The 12,141-nt window shown below is 43.4% G+C and overlaps 1 protein-coding gene and 1 long non-coding RNA gene across 3 annotated transcripts in view; one reads left to right on the top strand and one right to left on the bottom strand.

Annotated features, from left to right (window-relative positions):
• The window catches only part of LOC146895485 (NXPE family member 3-like), a 22,812-nt gene extending 20,997 nt beyond the window's left edge, over positions 1-1,815 (bottom strand). Inside the window, exon 1 of one of the 2 annotated variants that reach the window (XM_087903398.1) lies at positions 1,680-1,815. The gene's annotated coding sequence lies outside the window, so the exon portion shown is untranslated. Of the gene's footprint in view, positions 1-658; positions 943-1,679 lie in introns of those variants that run through there. The other variant, XM_087903399.1, reaches the window with a different exon arrangement.
• Positions 1,627-12,141, top strand: LOC148123116 (uncharacterized). Its single transcript, XR_015737275.1, has 4 exons — positions 1,627-1,763; positions 4,890-5,024; positions 8,467-8,537; positions 11,512-12,141. It is a non-coding gene; the product is annotated as an uncharacterized LOC148123116 (long non-coding RNA).

The following is a 12,141-nucleotide window of genomic DNA, read 5'->3' as shown; positions in this document are numbered from 1 at the left end:
AATATCCTAGAGTAACTCTAATTACATAAATTAAAAAACCTGTATAACAAGAACTTTAAACCTTATAAGAAATTTAAGCCATTAGATAATGGAGAGATCTTTATTCTTTTGTGAAGACAGTACCAAAATAGTCAAATTGACAATGTTATTGAAAATAATCTATGAATTTAATGTAAATGTCCATCAAATTTATAACGAAAATTTAGACCTTTAAATAAAATAATTATTACCCTTATGAGAAAATATAAACTTAAAATCTTGTATAATTAAGGAACTTTTGAATCTATAATAATCTCCAATTTAAAATTGTCAAGATTTAAGTTTTAAATAAACCGTTTTAAATCTGGCACAGTTGAGCTTATTACTCTAAAAATATAATTTTGAGAAAACTGTTCTCCTAATTCTAGCCTGGAGCCCTCTAAAAATGTGTAAACAACCTTTCTTTAAGAAGGAGAAACATTAGATTTGAAACCAAACAGTTACAAGCTGCTATGTGGTCATTGGGGATTGAACTCACAACCCCTGGGACAGCAGTCAGTTCTCTTAACCTCTGAGCCATCTCTCCAGCACACTATTTAAATGAAAAATCTCTAGCATTAGCAGCCACAGCATTGTTCGCCCCGCCCGTTGCCCCAGGCTATTGGTCCGCCTTTGTTACCTAGGATACGGGCAACCATGTTGCCGCGGCTCTCCAGCTATGGCGCGCTTTGGTCTTATGGACCTTGTTGTACGCCGTAGACGCTTTCCCGGTCTGTGTAGCAGCGCGGAGTTAGTTCCCTTGGAAACGAAACTCGCCCTGGCTGTTGCTGTTTCTGTCAAGGACGCGCAGCCTGCCTCCGGTACACCAGGCACGGCCCACAAAGGCATGGCCCCGCCCCGGGCCCTGCCTGTCCCGCGGGCACGCCGGTTTTTCCGTACCGCGCTCTGTGCACCCTGAATGCGCCGCCCATGTTACTATGGAGACATGGCTTCCCTCAGGTGCTGCCGAGGTGGCTATTCCCGCGCAGTCCCGTGGGGTCCACCCAGCCGCCCAACCTGCATGGCGCCCCGTGTTGCCCTGCGTCTTTCTCCCGCAGCTCCCGCCCGGATCAACCAGAAGCCCGCACGAGCCTAAGGGCTCAGGAACGGGGAGGGTGCTCTCCTGGTTCGGCATCGCAGGCAGAGGCCCGCCTCGGCCCTTCTCCCGGAGCCCCATCTACAGGTCCAGGGCTCAAGGTTGCTGCACTCTCTGTTTCCATAGCAATTCTCTCTCTTTTTGGCTCTTTTGCCTCCTCGGCTGCGGTGTGTGCCCGTGGGCCCATTTGTCTACTAGCCATGGCGAAAACTTTTGGCCCTGCGCCTGTGAGCGATCCCTGTGTCCCGCTGCTCGCAGCCAGGATGCACTGCCCTGCCCGCCATGCTCTGGGCAAGCGCCGTTCCGCTCCCTCCCCTCTGCCTTTGCTAGTCCGTCAGTCCGAGGCCCGCAGTTACATGGCCATCGGCTATTACTAGCGCGCCAGCTTACACTGGGCCCTGAAATCGTCTATAGGATCTCCTGTGCTGCGTCACCTTGATCCTGGTGCCTGGCCTCTTCACGAAATCCAGCAGCAACTCATCTGCCCACTGGCCTTTTAGCTCCGGATCAGACCTTTCGGCACCCATTCTTCTAAAAATCAAGCTAATTCACCCCCTTTGCATACCTGCACATTTGCACACTTCGAAACTGGCCAGTTTTCTCGTGGGGTGACTCCTATGGGCTTACTATCTACCCAAGATGTTCGTGGGTGAGTTTACAGACGGCAGAACGCAGCTGTTTTCCTTCAATCCCAGCGGGGGGCCTCCAATTGCTGCTCGCACTTTTCTGTGAAACCTCACTCTCCTGGCACAGGGCACGCCTCCTGTACCAGCCACAACTCTGGATCATTATCCTAGAAGTTGAACAGACACACACACACAGAGAGATCAGATCATACACCCAAAGGATATATGTCAATCTTTATTCAGCACACGTAGGCTTATATACTTGGAGGCAAGAAGATGAGAGCCCCCCTTCTCACCTGGGAGTGAGATCATAGTGTTGACTGCCTGGTGCCAGCAGCCTGAGCCTCCATGCAGGGGGTATCGAGCTGGGAACCCTGAAAGACAGATGGAAGGAGATTTAGGGCACCTGTGAGGACCTTCTTAGCAGGTGAAATTATCATAGCAATGACAGAAACGAGGCTTTTAACTAATTCCCTCTGGCTGCCAGAATGAGCAGGGAAATTTAAGCTGGTTAGTGTAAACAATTCTTGCATCCTGTGCTTTGGCCTCAAGGAACAGGGAAGACCGGGCCCTACAAATGGCCATTAGTGGGGAGGTCAGGCTGGCTCCATAACCTCAGGGCTAAAGTAGAATTCAGGTGAAAAAACAGGATTTTTTAAAATTTACATATGTACTTCTATGTGGTAAGACTCCTGGCTCCCAGTGAGGCAGTGGGAATGTGTGCCCCAATGATTGTTTGTTGGGGAGCACAAAGATGCTTGGACTCAAGCTGACCTGTGGCAGAGCACAGATCGGCACCAGATCCAACACCTGGGTCCAAGATGCAGAGCTGGCAGGTGTGTGGGGATCTCCTCTGCCCCTTGAAATATGACTTAGCTGCATTAGAGGTTAGTTTTTGTTTATTTATTTGTTTGTTGTTTGTTTTCCCTCACAGATTAACAAAATAGAGACTGATCAATGGTCCCTTCATGGGGGAAAAAATTAATGGGCCCAACTTCTAGCAGACAGTTGCAACTAGGACACAAAACACACAAGCCTGGGCTGATTACATTTCCTGAGTTTTGGTCAGTCATCATATGGGTGCATTCTCCCCTCCTGCTTGTCTAATCAATGCTGAAATGAGTGATGAACTTTCATTTTAACTAAACAAAAGAGCAAAATTTAGTTTTAGCTCCTCATCTTGTACAAAACGACCACCTTCTAATTGTTTAGGGTAAATTATTACTCAACAACAACTTCACTGCCATTTTTCAGCTTAAAAGTTCCCAAACGGTGTGCCCTTGGTTACTCATGGCAAGTTTTGGGCCATGTCAATAGGGAATGTCCTTATCTGCCTATAGCTGTGAAGGATTTGGCTCTGCTCTCTCAGTTGCTTTCTGGGGAATCTCAGTTCAATTCCATAAGAAAAATAATACCCGAAGCAGAGAGGGTTCCTGGCTTATTAAACAATGCTGCTGCTAAAGGGGTAGTTCATTGAATTAGTTCCTCACTTAGCAATCACTTATCCTTCTTTCTGCCTCTTCACCTGCTGAAGTTATGTGCCAACAAGGTGTAGAAATGTATACAATTCACAATTCTCCTGTATGTAAATTTGTAATTCCTTATTTACAAGAAATTACAGACATAATAATGATGGGAAAGACAGATCTTAAGCAACTCACTGGTAAAAAGACTGTAGAAGTAATTGTGCCACTAAACAAAATGCATGTTGGTTATTTGTTCCCCAGTGATAATAATCGGCAAATACCATAGCATATTCCTCCAGATCTATAGATAATCAGTATCCAGAAGATCCCCAATTAAGATATTTTGAAAATGGCTCATGGGTATTGCTTAAAATTATCACTAAAAATCCTGTAGAGATTGGTTACATAATTTAACAGAAGGCTCTTTTTTATATACATGCTCCACAAAAAAGATTGTACCCTCCCCATCCTTCCTAACTTCACAGAAATGATTGTGCGTATAGACAGAGTGGAATGGAAGGATGGAAACATTTGGAATGAGGTCCTCGAGGATGGAGTTCAGCAAACAGAGAGTTGGAACGGATGGCTCATGAGCAGCTTGAGGGAGAAATGGAAGAAAGGTTTAGTGTGCTCTCTCCTTCAGCTGAGAATCCTTGCCTTGAAAATAAAGGGATAAAAAGCATCCAATCTTATTCAGACAAGTCATTAATACTGAACTGCTGGGTCCTCCATCTCCAGAGAGCAGGATGAGTTGGCCCAGGAGGAAAGCCAGGAACAGCATTGTTAATGCCAGCAGGAGGCTGCTGCAAACAGTCTTGTCTGTTTTGAGACTATAAATGCCTGGTCAGCTTACACATCCTTTCATGGGTGTGCTCTCAGCAGTGGCAAATTAAGGACTTGTATCCTGTCCTTGACATCAAAAACAGGCTTTTTCATTTCAGGCCTTTTAGGCACAGAACATCCCAACTACCCAGATTCCTTTATGTTATGACTACTATAGCGTCATTTACTAAGTTCATACTTTTGTACATCATAACAAATAGTTCAGAATGACAGTTAAACAGTCTTGGGGTAGGTTTAAAAGAGAAAATAATACCAAACTTGAATCAGAAAAGTTTTTTCTCCCCCAGAGGATCAAGGAATGCAAACACTATTACATGTCTGTCAAATTCCCTTGGAGGCCAAAAGGAGTTAAACCCAAAGTGCAATCAATAGGAGTTAGATTCTTTCACAGTTTTCACCTTAAATTGTTTCTGGTACTGCCTGAGAATTCGTTTCATCGACTGCCTACAGACGGTGGTAGCACCTCGCACTCAGCTCTTCCTCCAAGAACTGCTGTGCTTTGGTACTATTCACACTTTTATTTTGTTTACAGCATCAGCTGGATACAGTCTTATTCTTTCCCTTTCTTTCTTTCTTTCTTTCTTTCTTTCTTTCTTTCTTTCTTTCTTTCTTTCTTTCTATCCTCCTCAAGACAGGGTTTCTCTCTGTAGACTTGGCTCTCCTAGAACTCCCTTTGCAGACCAGGCTGGCCTTGAACTCATAGAGCTCCATCTGCCTATGCCTCTCAAATGCTGGTTTTAAAGTCAGTCACCTCTACTGCCCAGATGATTATGTACTTTCATGCTTACATGAGAAAACACAATTATTTTCTCCTTCTGAATTTTATGTGATTATTTATAGGTACTTCTGAGTATGCTGTTACCTTGTAGTGAAAGACTCCCGTGGGCGTCTTCCTTCGGGAGAGACCCCGTGCCCAGAGATCAGTCGAAACCACGCAGCCGGATGCAAACAGCAAGAGGTTTATTGGATACGCAGGTACCTGGGGCGACAAAGTCTCTCGGAGGACTTGCGCTGTCCGGCTGGAGCGAGGGGTTTTTATAGGAGAGCAAAAGCGAGGTTTACAGAAGCGAGATGCGGGGTGGTAAATTCTTAACCTAAATAACAGTGAGGGGACTACTCAGCGATTTACTGTTCCCCTTATCCTGTCCCCCTTCCCTGACTGGCGACCAGATGTCTGATTGCACAGGCCCTGACTCGTGACGAGCCCCGCTTTATACGTGACTCAGGCCTCGCAATCCTCTCTTCATCCCTTGAAGTCTTTGTTCCTACTCAGGCTAGTCCATAAATCCCCTGTCCTGCAGCCAGATAAGGCTGTCCTTGCTCTAACCTCAGGTATCTTTGCTGAGGTTCAAATGCTCCGGAGCATTCCGGAGGCCCTGAACTGAGCTTGTTATTTGTTCAGCATTCCGGAGGCCCTGAACTGAACTTGTTATTTGTTCAGCATTCCGGAGGCCCTGAACTGAGCTTGTTATTTGTTCAGCATTCCGGAGGCCCTGAACTGAGCTTGTTATTTGTTCAGCATTCCGGAGGCCCTGAACTGAGCTCGTTGCTGTGAACCTTTGCAAAACGGTATAACTGTGGCTAAAATGAGTTGGGGTCCTTCAGTAGAAGAGCTTTCTTGAGTTCAAAATTGAAATTATTTGAATTTTAAAGCTCCCAAATCTTATAACCTGTCTTAGTTAGAGTTACTATAGCTGTGAAGAGACACCACGACCACGGAAACTCTTATAAGGAAAACATTTAATTGAGGGAGCTTACTTACAGTTTCAGAGGCTCAGTCCATTATCATCATTGAGCAGAGGGGGCATGACCCTGAGAGTCCTACATCCTGCAGGCAAAAGGAAGTTGACTGACAGTCACACTGAGGGAAGCCTGAGCAAAAGAGACCTCAAGCTACCCCTACAATGACACACTTCTTCACACAAGGCCATACCTACTACTAGTACTACTTCCTTTGGGGGCCATTTTCTTTCAAATCACCACATAGCCTTAGGTTTAAATCTTTAAAAGTTAATGATCATTGTTAATCAAGTGAACTTTTTGCTTTTTTAATTTTGCTCTTGTCCTTGGTCTAATATGTGACCAGACCCTGGCAAGGCAGGAAGTTAGAGGAGGCTCATGAGAGCCCATCCTCTATTAAAGGCATTATTTTATACACTATTTCACACTTGCAGTCGTAATTAGTAGTAAGGTTCTCAAATCAGCCTGACATCTGAAACTACAGCTGTCTGTGTCTGTCTCTGCTGTCAGGTGTATAGAGATCTGTGCTGGGCTGCACTACAGGCAAACACAGTGCCTCTCCCTAGCTAGTCTCTGACTGAGCACGGCTCCAGGTGTGGCATGGGGCCCTGGTGGCTCCAGGAAAACACCATTGTGTCATATCTAGAATTTGACTTTGTCAAATAGACATTTAAGCATTTCTTTTTATGATTGTTATTACAACTAAAAATTGATAATGGCTTTGCTTATACTAGCAAACTCTTTGAAGACTTTGGCAATTTATGAAATATTGGTCATCTTACTAAAATCCCTTACTATCTACAAGATGAAGTTATGTGAAACAATAATTTGAAATACTTACTTGGCAAATTTTAAAAAATAAAAAGTGGTTCTATATGCCCACCCAAATCCCCACATACTATGCTATATTCAGTTCTGCTAACTTTCAGTCTTCACTTTGAAAGATCATGCTTTTCTGCTTCCCCAGAGCCAGACAGCCTAACGTATAAGAAAAAAAAAACACCCTCTAGAAACTAATCAATGGAAAGGGCCTGATGTTCCTCTAATAGCAAGGTGAGATCATACTTATGTCTTTCCAGAAAATGAACAAGGTCTCAAAATGGCTCCCACTCTCATGCTTCTGACCAGGACAGCCTCCAAGAGAGCACTGGATCAATGAAATATCCCAAGGCAGACAACAAACCTATCAAGAGGGATGTCCCAAGGGGAAGAGTAAGCTGAGAGCTTGAGGAGACATCAATACTCACCTAACCCCACATGGTCCTGCAGAACCCCAACAGCTGCTAGTCAAACAGTCTGCTCTTCCAGGAGAGGGCCAGCACCCCAGCTTTCCTGATCCCCATCCCCAACAATGACGCCTCAGTGCAAACAGGAAGTAGTTGTATAGAAGATTTCATCAACCCTTATCTTTATCGATTATCAGCAAAAAGGCTGGGATGTAAGGTTTCAAACAGACAAACGGCTGAGGTGTCTACTTTGTAAAGATACATGAAAAAGAAATCTACCTATCGGTGTGCCCTGCCAAGGTACGCCAGGCCTTGAGCAACAGAGTTAGTGCAAGAGGTTTGTTGGGGGAGGGAGGAGGCTGGGAGTGAAAGGCCATGTCAGGATGGGGACATGTGAGAGTCAGGCAGACAGACAGAGAGACAAGGGGAAGAAGAGAGGCAAGAGAGGAGAAGAGGCAGGGGAGGGAAGAAGAGGCAAGAAAGGAAAGAGGAGCCAAGAGTGGAAAGAGGAGGCAAAAGAGCAAGCTGTGCCTGGCAGGCACTTTTGAGGGGTGCATATGTCGCATAGCTGACATGGAAAAACACCTGTATTTCCTTTATTTTTACTTTTAACTTTTGGCTTTTTGAGACAAGTACTCTGTGTATTTTTGTCCTGGAACTCCCTCTGTAGACCAGACTATCCTTGAACTCACAGAGATCCATCTGTCTCTGCCTCCCCAGTGCTGGGATTAAAGGTGTCTGCCACCACACCTTGAACTCACAGAGATCTGTCTGCCTCTGCCTCCCAGGCATTGGGGTTAAAACTGAGTGAGGAAGCTTCTCTTAAATGAGAGTGCTTGCTTGCCTCTAGCAAGCAGAGCAAACCTGAGAAATTGCTTCTACCAAGAAAACATACCTTACTCTATTCTTTCCCAAACTTTCTCAGGCTTTCTGTGGATGCAGTTATCCACGTGGGCCCCATTCTGCAACATGAAGGCCGGCTTGTCGGGGTTTATGTCTTGCCCAGTTCCCCACAGCCGGCAAACCCCAAAGAAAACCACACAGAGATCTCCATAAGTTATAGAACTGATTTGCCCATTAGCTCAGGCTACTTATTAGCTCTTGTAGCTTATATTAACACATTATTCTTATCTATGTTAGCCACATGGCTCGGTACCTTTCTCAGCAGGCAGTTCAATCTTGCTTCTTTGGTGATCTGGGCAGAACTGTGGAAGGAGCTTCCTGCTTCCCAGAGTCCTCCTGTTCTCATCACCCTGCCTCTACTTCCTGTCTGGTTGACCCACCTATACTTCCTGCCTGGACAATCAGCATTTATTTAAAACATGATTGACAGAATACAGACAATTCTCCAACACTACTCACCCACCATTATTTTACTTAGAGCTAAAACTTGACATCTTTCTGATGTGTTCCATCCCCCTTCTTGCCTCTCCCCACCCCCTATGTGGTAGCATGCTATGTGCTGAAGATGGAGGTCCCAAGGACAAGTTGACCCTTGCCTATGAATTCTGTCACAGAGGCGGTGAGTGACCCCACAAAAATTGTTTTTCTTTCATCAAGTGTTGCTTCAAATCACTGTACTGTGCAAGGCCATTTACAGAATGCCACAATCTGGCCAGGGTACCTTCGTGCACGGGGTGACAGGTGATCCTATCCAAGGTTCAGAACATTGTGTACTGAGAACCTGAATCCCAGGTCTGCCCCAGAACCCAGCTTAGTATCTGAGTACTCTCTTACCACTTCACTCTTGTCTCTCTAAGGATAAAAACCAACCATTTTAGATGCCAACCAGAGTGGCCTCCAGGCCATTGCCCCCACAGTTCCCATTCTGGCCAGCATTCTCTCCATTCTTTGATCTAAGGCCCAGAGGACATTTCTGACAGAGGCCTACTGTCATCAGTGAACGTGATAAAGCTGACTTACCTCAGAGAGGCCAAGCCATGTAGGTCACAGGATCTTTGAAAGTTCTCATAACAAAGTGAGAAAAGTTTTGAAAGTTCCCAGCACCTTCCATTGAAGTCTGCAAGGCTAATTAGTAAATTAACTGGTTGGAACTTCTGAAACTGTCAAGCATTCAGAATGTTTTAATGCAGTCTTTAGTCATCTTATTAGCTGTTACGTTTCAGACCTGGGGCAAATGGCTGAGATGTCTGTCCATTAACTATCAAAGTGGACCTGACCACAGGTTCTCCCTGTATCCCTCAGTCCCTATCTATCACAGAACCTTCCTGGCTAGCTTATCCCAGCCCTACCCTAAATTATAGCTCAGGGGCTCGGCTGCCCTTCCCCAAGCTTCCCTTTCCTATATAATCCAACAATTTTGTCTATCTAGTTCTTTTCTTCTACTCTCTTTTGGGCCTTCTGGCTGCTGCACCTGGTTTCCCTCTTCCATTTCTCCCTTCTCCTCCCCTCATCTCCTCACATGACTCAGGATAATATCTACTCTGGACTTTTCCACGTATTCCTGCCTCTGGGTACTCACATATCTTCATTAAACTTTCTCCTCCACCACTAAAAAATAGGAAAGAAATACACAAAATCTCTCAAGTGACCATCATGGTTACAATGGTGTTCCCTTTCCTTGATGCTTTGTTAGCTATTCTTATCATTCTCTTATGCTTGCCTATATTGATTAGGCTAGCCATTCTGGTAATGCATTCAATCTTGGACTCCATTATAGTCATTGTTTCTTCTTTAAAATTCGAAGGGAGGGGATGTTGGAAGCACAAAATGTCCTTGTGCTCACAAATAAGCACCAGGGAAACCAGGAATGTTAGACACCCAGGATTGCCTCTTTAATGGATAAGAGGTGTGATATAGGATTACCCTCTCTATGCTGTGAATACCATTGGTTAATAAAGGAACTTGCTTGGCCTGATAGGGTAGAACAGAGATATGTGGGGAAAACTAAACTGAATGCTGGGAGAAAGGAGGTAGAGTGAGGGAGAAGCTATGGACCTGCCACCAGAGACGGATGCCAGAACCTTGCCAGTAGGCCACGAGCCTTGTGGTAAAACATAAAATAATGGAAATGGGTTAAATTAAAATGAAAAGTTATCCAATAAGAAGTTAGAGCTAATAGTTCAAGCAGTGATTTAATACAGTTTCTTGTGGTTATTTTGGGAGTCTGGGCAGTCGGGAATTGAACAAGCAGCCTCTTAATTACAGATTAATGCACCAACATGGCCAACTAAATTCACATAAAACCTGAAAAAGCTTAAAAAGTAATTTTAGACACAAAAGAAAAGAGATAAGCCTGGCTTCTTGGTAGTCAGCATTGTGCTGGTGGCATGCCCCAGCTCGTTTAAGAGAGGTTTTCCTGATTCAGCAGAAAAAAAGATGCTGTTTGAAACAGTGGCTTCCTGGGCCCTGCCACTGGCACAAACACTGGCTCTTTCAGGAGACCAAGCATTTAAATGGGGTTTGTGAACAGAGTGCTAAAACGTGCTTAATGGCAACATAGACCCACTGTGTGTCTGAAAATGGGGCTGTGAATATGGCTCATGCTAAACAGACCTTGGACTCACCATGTTGGACTGGGCAGAGCCAAAAGACAAAACAGCCTTAGTTGCTGCTTAGCATTTTAAAAAGCACTCCTGGGCAGAAAAGAATTTTAGATACATACTAGAACAGATTCAGACATAAAAGGACTATAAACTAGTCACAGTGTGGTTAAAAAATGTACATGGGTTTGGGAGAGAGAAGAAAAAGAGTATAGAGAGTTAGAAAAAGAAAGAAATCACTTTTAAAAAATGAAGCAAAGTCTTTAAAGAGACAGAGTACAGTCACAGATTAAAGGAGAAAAGATAAGAATATATTTAAAAGTAATAGAATAAAAACAAATAAGCTATGTAAAGATGGAATATACACAGAGTGTCTGGATTATGTAAATTATTGTGTTTTCTTTGAATTTTTTGACTGTAACCAAACATATATACTTTAAAGGATATATGTAACCTTTAAGGAAGCTAAGTAACCAACATATATACTTTAAAGATATCTTCAGATTTTGAGTTTAAGGCTATGTTGATTTGGAAAAGAGTTTCTTCTTTTGTTTCTACAAAGGATGAAAACCTGTGAAATCCATCCAGACTAATGTGGTTTCATGGACCAAGACTCTCTGAAAGGTTGCTGTGAATACCCCCCCAAAATTACTTTGCACAACAAAAAGCAGGAAGCAGTTTGGAGATGACTACACCCAAATTCACAAATATTGTTTATAAATGCTTCTTTACATTTAAAGGGGGTATACTATAGAGATTTGCATTGGTATGAATCTTGGTTTATTGATAAAAATTTAAGGCCAATTTTATTATATGTGTATTTCTGTTCTTCATTAAGGTTGTGTTTGTGCAGTTCATTAAAAAATGTAATGTATAATTCAGAAATATAGGTTAATAGAAAGTCATCTATAATAGTAAATTTGTAGTCGTGTTAGTTAGATTTTCTAGATATATAAAGATGTATTTCAGTTAGGTATTCTTCAAATCTTTCAGAGAACTTCAGAATGTGGCATTTAAAATGTTTTAAGAAGTTAGGACTTTTCATGATGAGACACATCTGCTCCCAGCAGCACCAATTACTTCAAGAGGAAGATGAGCATCGAAAAGGCTCCTTGTGAAGTTTGCTAGCCATTTGGGTAAGAAACTGCTCTTGCCTGTACTGCTTGATATTATGCTATGTGAACTGGACATTCAGGACCCACAGAGAAATGACTGCTAAATTTGCCTAAAGGTGAGACGATCCTTCGGGGTTCGTGCGTCATGAAAGAGTCTGCTAGACATTCTGCAGGATACAGAAGAAAGTGACTGGCAAACTGCCAATATAGGCAGAACTGACTTTGAAATTTCTTGCTTCATGGAAAAGTTGCTGGATACTATGGGCTTGTAGGCTGAAGATGGATGCCCCAATGCTACTGAATAATTTTGGATGACTGTCCAGGCAGCAAGATGTCTCTGTCATTTCTAGAGTTTCAGAAGTTGCTTACAATGCACTCACTGTTTACTTAGGTAATTCTATATACTTCTGGAGTCTTTGATGGAGTTGAAGAATTTAGTTATAGTTTTCCTTAGTTATGATAAAAGATAAAGTAGATATAAATATATAACTATAATTCTTGCTTAATA

The sequence above is a fragment of the Myodes glareolus genome, chromosome 2, assembly GCF_982192425.1.
Source record: "Myodes glareolus chromosome 2, mMyoGla1.1, whole genome shotgun sequence".
Classification (NCBI taxonomy): Eukaryota; Metazoa; Chordata; class Mammalia; order Rodentia; family Cricetidae; genus Myodes; species Myodes glareolus.
This window is presented reverse-complemented; position numbering and strand designations above follow the sequence as displayed.